Source organism: Ictalurus furcatus, chromosome 13 (assembly GCF_023375685.1).
Source record: "Ictalurus furcatus strain D&B chromosome 13, Billie_1.0, whole genome shotgun sequence".
Taxonomy (NCBI): Eukaryota; Metazoa; Chordata; class Actinopteri; order Siluriformes; family Ictaluridae; genus Ictalurus; species Ictalurus furcatus.
The window spans coordinates 1505058-1517072 of record NC_071267.1 but is presented as its reverse complement, the minus strand read 5'-3'; the positions used below and the strand labels follow the sequence as shown (position 1 = coordinate 1517072).

General features: G+C 44.6%; 1 long non-coding RNA gene across 1 annotated transcript in view; it reads right to left on the bottom strand.

Annotated features, from left to right (window-relative positions):
• Positions 1-12015, bottom strand: part of LOC128617486 (uncharacterized) — a 40509-nt gene that overhangs the window by 8580 nt on the left and 19914 nt on the right. The window contains exon 2 of the long non-coding RNA XR_008387573.1: positions 1325-1372. This is a non-coding gene — a long non-coding RNA (uncharacterized LOC128617486). The remainder of the gene's footprint in view (positions 1-1324; positions 1373-12015) is intronic.

Genomic DNA, 12015 nt, shown 5'->3' with positions numbered 1-12015 from the left:
CCGCCTCGTTCTTTCCCCTGAACGGACGGTCACAGCTTAATCATTCACACGCTCACGACAACTCCGCACTCGACGGCCTTCTCGGCAACAACACACACTTTTGATCTCACGCCGGACTCGCGCGTCATGGACTCGGGAAAAATAAGTAAATAAATAACTCCGCTAGCTTTGCGACGTCGCTAGTACGAACACACGCACAAGCTAACGGCAGGGACTCAGCACTCTTTGACTTTCGCGCATTTTAGCGCGATGTTTCGTTCGTGTTTGGCTAGCTAGAGTTAGCTTCATGCGTAGCCGTTACCGTTTTGTTTGTTTTTTTGTTGTTTTTTTTTACAAAAAGGTAGGGGGAGCTACGGACGACAAGCGAAACGAAAGACTTATCTCTTGCTAGAACGAGGGTCGTGTGGAACTCAACCAGAAAGTAGCGTTCCCCTCATTACTCATCTCACGCAAACACATCAACGTGTCATCCATCTTCTTCTGGAAAAAAAAACAAAAAACATCTGTACACCACTCGTCCTCACACACACACACACACAGAGCGAGAGAGCGAGAGAAAGAGAGAGTTAGCGTTAGGATGACATTTGAACACACAGCGTAAATCTCAAAAGGGCCACTAGCTACGAGCTCCATCTCGACCCTCCCCCGCTTTCCTTTCCTCTCCTCCTCCTCCGCAAGCTCTGATTTGCACAAAACTTTCATTAGCGGCGGCGGTGGAGGCGGCGGCAGGGGTGCGTGCGCGAGGCGGCTATGTCTGCCGCTCCATTAGCAACTCGGACCATAAATCAGGCAAAATCTCTCCTCCAGGGCGGCTTGCTAATGACACAGGGCTAACGCTAATGCTAACGCTAACGCTGCAGGGCCTGCTGTCACATCTGTGGAACGGGGAGGGGGGCGGGGGAGGGCTGGATCCACACGAAAAATCATGGAAAACCCTCGGGGGTTTTCTCAAAGTTCTTTTCTTTTTTTTTTTTTTTAAAGTCGGAGATTTTCTGAATAAGAACAAATATTTGAGGCCATGACGAAGCGAGAGATCTGATTGGTTGAGGGACAGGAAGGCAAGGAGGGGTGATTTATACACTCATTTAAGAGGCAGGTAGACCTCTGTGTGTGTGTGTGTGTGTGTGTGTGTGTGTGTGTGATGGAAAGACAAGCACCATAATGATGTGTTGTTACAGTGTGGGGATGAATAAGCCCCGCCCACTCGAACAACCCCTCAGTGAAGGTGTATATTAATGTAATGGAGAGTATATGAACACTGCACTGTGTGTGTGTGTGTGTGTGTGTGTGTGTGTGTGTGTGTGTGTGTGTTTGTCAAACATACCTATCTCACTCCTCATGGGCCACTGATCCAGTCTTTGTCACCGTTTTACTGAAAGACAGAAACGAACATCAGCGTAAATTGTTAAATGGACACACACACACACACACACACACACACACACCCCTCACACTCACACACACTCGCGGCTTCGTCTGGCGTGTCTGGCTCTGACGCATACATCATTACAGATATCATTATCCAGCTGAGCCCATCTTTGTGTGTGAGCACAAAGAGAATTCTTTTCACACACACACACACACACACACACACACACACACACACACACACACACACACACGGGTTGTCGGGTATTTCTATTTACTGGGAATACATAACGTTTTGCACACACCTTTCAGGAGACTGAACACACACACACACACCAACTCTGTCAGACACAATAGACATTAGTGGGGGGATGTAGAGAGGGGAGGAGGGATGAAAAATGGAACTTGTCCTGTTTTTCTTCCCGTCCTTCTTTTCCCCCTCTCTCTCTCTCTCTCTCTCTCTCTCTCCTTTCTCATGTCTCTCTTTGGCTCGTGTTCTCCTCCAGGCCACTTCTGCCTTCTGCAGCATCTCTATCTCCACACACACACACACACACACACACACACACACACTTGAGAATCGAGCGGACGGTCTGAAGATCGATGGTGGTATCTGAGGGAATCGTTAGCGTCATTAGCGTTAGCCATTAGCCCCCCGATCCCCATTATGGGCGAGCGACAAGCCCAGAAAAGAGCCGATCTATAAGGACAAGATCTTTATGTGATTTGTGGGCAGAGACTGTGTGTGTGTGTGTGTGTGTGTGTGTGTGTGTGTGTGAGTAAAGAGGGAAATAAAGATAAGCTCATAACTGATCAATGAAATCACCAAGCAAGTGTAATAATAATAAGAAGAAGAAGAAGGGAAGAACAGTAATAATAATAATAATAATAATAATAATAATAATAATAATAATAAGTTGGGCATCAATTCATTACATGTGCTCACTACATAAGGTGGACCGCACTGGAAGTGTACACGCTACGTATTTATACGTTTCTCTTTTTTTCAGACCTTCTCCTTTAATTTTCCGCTGAGATGAAAGTATTAGCACCCCCGAGGCCGTGTAAGAGTTACTCATCATCGATTACGGCACACGCGTAATAATAACAAAATAAAGATGAAGTCGAGAGAGAGAGAGAGTGAGAGAGAGACAGACAGAGTGGGAGACAGAGGAAGAGACAAAGAAAGACAGAAATAAAGACAGAGTGAGAGAGGGAGACAGAGGCCTATTTGTGGGAAAGCACAATGACAGGATTGAGACATTATGAAGCTTTCTGTGCATGCCAAAGACCCTTCCATGCGTGCGTGCACACGCACACACGCATACACACACACACACACACACACACACACACGATAGACTTGAGCCTGATGGATTGCTCTGAACCAGATTTGTAAGGGTTTTGTCTGTGTGTGTGTGTGTGTGTATGTGTGTGTGTGCGTGTGTGTGTGTAGCCCTGCTGAAGGGCCATGTGGGATTCATTCGGACGGCTGGCCTCACTGCAGGACTTCCCTACAGGGGATAAGTCTGCACACACACACACACACACACTTTTATCAGTGCTCTCAATCCATCCAGTACCGCTTACTGCAATCGAGTCTCCTGTGTGTGTGTGTGTGTGTGTGTGTGTATATATATATGTGTGTGTGTGTGTGTGTGTGTAGTGTCGTGACTACCAGTCTATTCCATCATAACCCTCAGCAGCACACTCGTACGCCCCAGCTGCTCAAATGACCTTTGACCCCGCCTTCAGATTACACACCGCAGAAGGTGTCTGTGCCTCCATGCAATGGAAATGGGAGAGACTCTGAGAGGGATGTGGGAGTGTCCCTGAAGTAAATGAATAGAAATGTGGGTGTGTCCCTGAGGTAAACTTATACAAATGTGGGCGTGTCCCCAGGTACATGTATAGAAATGCGGGCGTGTCCCTGAAGTAAATGAACATAAATGTGGGTGTCTCACTGAGGTAAATGTATAGAAATGTGGACATGTCACTGAAATAAATGTATAGAAAGATTTTCTAGATTTTCTGTATATCATGGAAACTTGGCTTACTCCAGGAGATCGGAGCCTGTTTTCTGAACTGGTACCATCTGACTAATTTTTTTTTTTTTAACTCTCCTCGTTCTGTTGGTCGAGAGGGACGACTGGCTTCAGTTTTTAAACAGAATTATTAATACTGTCGGATGTTAGTGACGGATGTTTGTTTGAGTTCTGAACTTCAGTTATTTGTATTGGAGTTGGATAATCCAGTGGTGATTTCAGGCATTTATCGACCACCTGAACCTCACAAAGACTTTTTAAGGGGAATTATCCCCAACTTTAATCAGGGATACATACATGTGTGTTGTCGAAGAATTTCTGACCCTTGTTGACTCTTTTGACTTGGCGCAGCTTGTGAATGCTCCCCCTCATATTCAGGTGATCCGACCTACTGTTCAAAATATCACAAACAGCTGCCTTGAAACGGCGACGGTACGAGATGACATGAAGCATGCTGTTGTCCATCCACTTCCTGAAAAGCCAAATTTACATCCGACGGTTCTAACAAATTTTAGTCTTTCTTCTATGTCCAAAATGTGGGCATGTCACTGAAGTAAATGTATAGAAATGTGGGCGTGTCACCGAAGTAAATGTATAGAAATGTGGGCATGTCACTGAGGTAAATGTATAGAAATGTGGGCGTGTCACTGAGGTAAATGTATAAAAATGCGTGTGTGTCACTGAGGTAAATGTATAAAAATGTGGGTGTGTCACTGAGGTAAATGTATAGAAATGTGGGCGTGTCACCGAAGTAAATGTATAGAAATGTGGGCGTGTCACTGAAGTAAATGTATAGAAATGTGGGCATGTCACTGAGGTAAATGTATAGAAATGTGGGCGTGTCACTGAGGTAAATGTATAGAAATGTGGGCCTGTCACTGAGGTAAATGTATAAAAATGCGTGTGTGTCACTGAGGTAAATGTATAAAAATGTGGGTGTGTCACTGAGGTAAATGTATAGAAATGTGGGCGTGTCATCGAAGTAAATGTATACAAATGTGGGCGTGTCACTGAGGTAAATGTATCAAAATGTGGGCATGTCACTGATGTAAATGTATAGAAATTTCTGCATGTCACCGAAGTAAATGTATAGAAATTTGGGCGTCACTGAGGCAAATGTATAAAAATGTGGGCGTGTCAATGAGGCAAATGTATAAAAATGTGGGCGTGTCACTGAGGTAAATGTATAAAATGTGGGCATGTCACTGAAGTAAATGTATAGAAATGTGGGCGTCACTGAGGTAAATGTATAGAAATGTGGGCGTGTCACTGAGGTAAATGTATAAAAATGCGTGTGTGTCACTGAGGTAAATGTATAAAAATGCGTGTGTGTCACTGAGGTAAATGTATAAAAATGTGGGTGTGTCACTGAGGTAAATGTATAAAAATGCGTGTGTGTCACTGAGGTAAATGTATAGAAACGTTGGTGTGTCACTGAGGTAAATGTATAGAAACGTTGGCGTGTCACTGAGGTAAATGTATAAAAATGTGGGTGTGTCACTGAGGTAAATGTATAGAAACGTTGGCGTGTCACTGAGGTAAATGTATAGAAACGTTGGCGTGTCACTGAGGTAAATGTATAAAAATGTGGGTGCGTCACTGAGGTAAATGTATAGAAACGTTGGCGTGTCACTGAGGTAAATGTATAGAAATGTGGGAGTGTCCCTGAAGTAAGCAAATAGAAATGTGAAGGTGTGACAGGAGTCAAGATGACGCCGATGGGTGTGGCCTGCTCTCCGCTGCCTGTTGTGTTTGCCCATTTGTTTTTCCCTTTTGAATTAAAATAATAAAGCTACCTTTGTTGGACCAGGTGTTGGTCAAGGATGTGTGATGGGCGAGGCCGAGGGAAAGCCACACCCATCTGTCTCCTCAATATCGAGATCATTTTAATGCAGTCTGAGAGACATTAGCAGCGCAGCCAGGAATGAAAAAGTAAAAAGCTTTTCATTAGTCTGACACAAAGCCATCGATCTGCCAGAACAGAACGAACAGAGAAAACAAAGAGCAGAAGAAAGAAGGGGAATAGAAGAAAGAATGAGAGAAAAGTGGGGAAGAAAAGAAGAGAGGAGAATAGAAAGAAACGAAGACAGTGGAGCAGAGGGACAGAACAGTGAGGAATGAAGAGCAGAAGAGTCGAGAAAGGGAAGGAGAGAAGAAAAGGAAAGAACGGGAGCAGGATGGAAGGAAGGAAGGGAGAGGAAGAAGAGAAAGGAAGAAAGAAAGAGACAGGGCGGAAAAAGTAGATAAGAAGGAGGAAAAAGATAAACAGGGAAAGGAGACACGGAAAGAGAGAGGGGAAAAAAGGAAGACAAGTATGAAGGACGATTTAAAAATACAAGAAGAGGAGAACAGAAAGACTCCATGAAGAGACGGAAGGAGATACAAGGGAAAAACATGAGTGACATGAGAGAGATAGAGAGAAAAAGAGACAGAGCGGGAGAGAGAGAGTGAGAGAGCGAGAAAGAGAGAGTGAGAGAGAGAGAGATTGACTGAGAGACAGAGAGAGAGTAAGAGAGGGAGAGTGAGAGAGAGTGACAGAGAGAGAGAGAGAGAGAGAGAGAGAGAGAGAGAGAGACAATCCTCCCCTGAGCAGGACGATTATGAGCCGGCTTTCCATCACACACCACACGACAAGCGGAGACAAGTTCTGTCCAGACTAATGATGCCATGGTCACTGGGGTGTGTGTATGTGTGTGAGTGTGTGTGTGTGTGTGTGTGTATCAGGCGGTAAGGAAGCATGAATCGTCAGAATACCAATACTATAAAGTGTCCTATACAGTCTAAAATGAGTGTCACATTATTTAGGAAATCCCGATAAATAGATTAGCAGTGGGGGAGGTGCGCACACACACACACACACACACACACACACACACACACACACATATATAATACACACACTCACACCCCTGTCATATATGAATATGATATAATCTCATTAAACGTATATAAAGGTATTATGAAGGAAAACAACACGTGGAAGGAAGTAGCAGAGATGATTGGTGAGTGTACGTAGCTAGTACAGTTAGCCTGCGTTGCTAATCTGCAAAAACATGTAAGCATGTAACATCTGCATCAAACAATCATTTCTGTATATACAGCTAGTATTGTTAGAAGTGCATGTAGGCTTAGCTAACAGCTAGCACAGTACAGTACAGTGTATGTTGTGGTAACTAACAGCTAGCATGATGCAGCGTATTTTGAATAAGCTAACAGCTAGCACAGTACAGTACAGTGTATGTTGTGGTAACTAACAGCTAGCATGATGCAGCGTATTTTGAATAAGCTAACAGCTAGCACAGTACAGTACAGTGTATGTTGTGGTAACTAACAGCTAGCATGATTCAGCATATTTTGACTTAGCTAACAGCTAGCACAGTACAGTGTATGTGGTATTAACTAACAGCTAGCATGATGCATGCAAATGTTGAATGAGCTAACATGATACATTGATGAATTTATTATGGAAGAACCCAGTTATTCAGTAGAGAGGAAGAGAGAGAGAGTGTCCATATTTAAAAAAAGAATTTTTAAACAGATTTTTACTAATAATAATAACCGCTAATATTAGCCATTTCACCTAGCGAGCTTGCTCCTGATGTTAATACTCTTTCATCATCTGAAGCTCTGTAGCACGTTAAGCCTCAACTGATGAAGTTAGCAACGGTTGCTTGAGGCGTTTGAAGTTTCAGTGTCTCCTCCAGTGTGTGTGTGTGTGTGTGTGTGTGTGTAAGTAAGTAAGTGGTTTGGCAGAAGCGAGCGGGGTCGGCCCGATGACCCAGGAGAAGACAAATGCTTTTAGCAGGAGGGCTGCTGATGTTCCGTTTCAAGCGGTAATGGACAATGACCCTGGGAGGTCAAAGGTCAAATGCAGGGAGCCCGCAGGAAACCCGAGCCGATCAAAACAGACGCAGTGGAGACAGAAGAATTCGTCTTGTGGCGCAGCACGGACTACGAGTGCTAAAACTAAACGCGGGAAAACCTTTAAAACAGACAGAGATGGATGATAGGGCTGTTGGTTGTTTTGGGACACGCCCACAGTGGAGTAATGAAGGTGTTTATGTAGCCTATATAGTGAATACGATGGTTGGTTTGGGACACGCTCACAGTGGAGTAATGAAGGTGGTTACTTAGCCTATATAGTGAATACAGTGGTTGGTTTGGGACACGCCCACAGTGGAGTAATGAAGGTGGTTACTTAGCCTATATACTGAATACGGTGGTTGGTTTGGGACACGCCCGCAGTGGGAGTAATGAAGGTGGTTACTTAGCCTATATACTGAATACGGTGGTTGGTTTGGGACATGCCCACTGTGGAGTAATGAAGGTGTTTAGTGATTAGGGAGTATGAAAGAATTTGGATGGAAGTCAGGAAGTCAGAGTCGGTGTGGAACGAGGCAGGAGAAGGAGAAGATTAGGAAAGACAGGAGGGATTCTTCTGCATCCGACGAGAGGGATGGTTACGCAACGTTCGCAAAATAGAGCGCACTGATCAAAGCATGGCAAAGACCCGAGCCTAAAGCCGTCTCACACCCACACAGTCACGGATTTCTTCCTCTATGAATATATTTACCTCCCGTAGAGAGACGAGGCAGTGAGGATCAAACACGGGAACTTCGCCTGAACTTCGCCTGAACTTCCCGAAATTACTTACTGAAGAGCAGACATGCTAAAAACACAAGCTTCCTCTAGTTCACAATATAAGTATTATTATTCCAGAAATATATTCATACATCATCATCATCATCGTCATCGTACGGAAAACTGAAAGTCGCAGCGTTAACTCTGACACCGGAGACTCCTTCCATGTCAAATAAACGTCTCCTTATCCTTTAAAAAAAAAAAACAACCATCCCTGTGAGCGAGCCGTTAATATAGAAACTGAGAAAATGAGAACGGTGCATGGCGTCTGCCATTTTACACGAAAACCAACCACGCTCAGTTAGCACAAACAAGATGGCGGTCGTATCTTTGATGTCCGAGCGGCGCAGAAGAGCGAAAGTTTTTAAAGAAGTTTTTAGCCCGCTTTTAGACTCAAACATGGGAGTGTTTCTGTTACAGAAGCTAAGCTAAGCTTGGAGATGAGGGAGTTAGCCTCGTTTTCTTAATGAAACAGCAATGAATCAGCAAAATGGACGAGTCCGTGTGCGCGCGCGCACACACACACACACACACACACACACACAAGGTTCAGGGGTCAGCCATCTTTAAATCACCCTCCGTTTACACAAGAAAGAAATATCAGTTCCGGCTGCTCTCTGCCCTACTTTTCTTCCTCTCGTCTCTTAACCTAGAGCGCTAACCTCGAGCGTTAAACCAACAAAACCACAGTTTATGATGACATAAAGAGGAATGAACTAGGGGACAGCACAAGGAATGCCAGTCGGGCCTCTGCAGCACCGTCTCCCTCTATCCTCCATCCTCCTCCTCCTCCACCTCCTCTCTTTTGCTGAGGCACATGTGTTTTTATTTACCGTAGCAGCGAACGCTAGATCTGCGCGCCTCAGAGTGCCTTCTTTGTGCGAGACCTCATCAATCAGGCGTCTCGGATCGGGAACCGAAAAAGCAGACGAGAGACAAAAGGAGAAGAAGAAGACGGGGGACGAAGGAGGGAGGGAGGGAGTGACCCGAGCTCAAGGCGCTCGATAAATCAGCGCTCAACAATAACACACGCGGCGTAACGTGGCTAAGCTAATTCATCACCTCAGCACGAGGCCCAACAGGAGATCTCTTATCTGAGTGCGGGTGGGGGAGGGGTATGTGTGAGGGGGGTCTAGTAAAAACAGTCAACACCTTGAGCTTCAAATTGCATTCAGAGGACTTTGTACATGACTGAATAGTTCATATTTTTTTAAAAACTCGGATTCGAGAGTAACGTGAACACAGTTAGCCTAGCTAGCTAAACTGTTGTAGCTTAATGGCAACAACAGTAGCGGAATTACTTTGAGGGAACATCCATAGCTAATCATTGGTCGTTGTTTTTTTGTGTTTTTTTTTTTAGATTCTAAACATGTAGACGTAAAGTAGACGTTTTTTTTTTTTTTAATAGTCGAAAGTTGTGCTTGATCCCCCCATTCACGCGCTTCCCTGTTATCCCTCACCTCTGCCCCTTCACCTCTTATTGATTATTTATGTATTTAGCGGTTGCAAGGAGAAAAAAAAAACCCAACAACACCACCAACAGATGAACCGCCAAGTGAACAATCCACGGTCATCACCGTCAAGGTTAGCGAATGTCGCTTGTGGGTGTGGCCTATTTGCAGGTTATTACTGATGGATGAACGGTCACCACGAACGAATGGTCTCGCAGGTTAAACAGCACCGTCTTCATTCGAACGGTAACTCGGTCGGTGGAAAAGCCGACTAAAACCTAGACCTGACAGGATTGTAGGAAGCTTCTGGAAACACTGCTGTTCATTTGACAAGAATTTAACTGTATAGCCACTTTGGACTAAACTCACTGCAGTATGTTCGAGTCCAGTGGGCTTTAACGGGTGGTATACAGCGATAACGTGTAACTGGCGGTCATTTAACATCGCTTAATTGAACCAAACGTCTTCTTGGAAAAGAGCGGCCTTTCCTTGCGAGTGGTTTCCTCGTTAACTGAAAGCGAGTTGGACGCAGCCTTTAAAACTGGCCCATGATCGCCCAAGCACCTGGGGTTCATTCCGACGAGATGCCCTGGCATCGCTCACAGAGTGTTATTATTGCTGACCGATGGGCTGTATGTGTCCACAAAACACTGCTTTTATCACTGGGAAACAGCTGCCACAACAAAAATTCCACCACCAAAACTCACTAATTCGCTCGCTACAGCTAAAAAAAGAAAGAAAGAAAGAAATTCTGCTGCCACTTACAAATTGCTGCCACCACCAGAACTATTCAAAAGGTGCTGCCGCTAAAGCAATATTTGTCACTAAAATTGCAGCCACTAGAAAAGCGTTTGCCACTCAAAAAAACAAATCGCTGCCACTAAACAAATCGCTGCCACTAAACAAATTGCTGCCACATCGATCGTTCTGGCCACTAAAAACAACTGCTTCCATGCCAATAAATAAATAAATAAATTGTTGCCCCTAAAAAAACTGCTGCCACTCAAATAGTTTCCACCACTAAAAAACTGCTGCCAATAATAAAAATGGCTGCCACTAACATTCAGGTTAAACGCTTCAGCGTTAACTGACCTCCAGACCCAGTCCAAGATCACGTCAAACCCTTCAAGATGGCTGACGTTAGGATAAAACGTGAGACGCTCTGGTCTGATCTGGTCTGGATCGGCATGCCCGAGAGATCTTTGTGATCCCTCGTGTGATGCTTCGACATTTACAGCACAATGCACGTCTGTGAGCGCAGCGGCAGCGCAGGCGATGACGTTCGTTAAACGCTCCCTTCTCACGGCTTTTTTTTCTTCTTCCCTTTCTTTCTTTTTTACGAGCCGCTCGAGGCCCTTCAGAAATTTCCTCTATTAAACTTTTTATGGTATCCGTCGAACATGGCAGGACAAACGAAAAGGAACCCGAATGAAGAAGATACTAAAGATTCAGACCGAGCCGTGATTAGCAGCGCTAGCATTCCCTTCGAGCCCAAGACAGACCGGAGAACGGAGCGCGCAAACCTCAGCGGTTTAGAAAAAACTTTACGCTCGATTGTGAAGCACTTCAAAATTTACGACACGGAGGGTACGAAGGATTCGAGTTTGGCAACCAGGTTTGGTTTTTTTCCCCCCCCTCCACCGAGCTGGTAAAAACGCGCCGTTTCACAAAGCCGCTTCTGGACTCTCGGCTCGACACGACTCTCCACGCTAAATGAAAAAGTTTTTTATTCCCCGCTTCTGCAGTCTCCAGCTTTCCTCCAGTCATTAGGTGCGGCTCGAAGAGCGCGCTGTGTTGTGGAGACGGCGAATGTTTTTAGCAGCTCCTCATGAAATAGTGCGAGGGCGCCAGGACGGGCCGCGAATCGCCGTCCAAAATGAAACCTAAACTAGTAAAAGGGATCAAAGGAGAAATCACAACAAAACAATCGCTGGATTTGGCAGGAAAAATCGCTGCTGAGTGCTCCAGAGAGAGAGAGAGAGAGATATCACAACAGTGTAATCCCTGGAAATAATAATCCCCGTCCTAAGCTAGCTAACCTACCTAACGTTAGTGATATTAAAATTGCGGTTGCTATGGGAACAGCTTTGGCTGCTGTTAAATAAATCACAGAGAATTCGACAACACGAGCCTCAAGACACGCATCCTGAGATCCCGCTCGTCTTGCTCTCTGGCCCGCGAGCTAGCTCGCCGAGGTAGTTAGCGTCGGCGATGTTTAGTAATTATGCAAATAAGGCGTGATTCCTGGCTTCTGACTGGAAGAAAAAAAATACAAAAAAACGTTTGAATAAAACCACAACATGTTAATAATAATAATATAATAATAACGTAATAATAATAATAATAATAATAATAATAACCAGACGTGTTCCTGTCTTATCGAAATTCTGGGAATGTTAGGAAGACACTGAAGTGGCTCCTAATTAGCATAACCATGCATATTCATAGATCCTGGCATGTCTAATGAGATGAAGGTGGAGTCCATTGTTTTGTGATATTTTTTTTTGTCC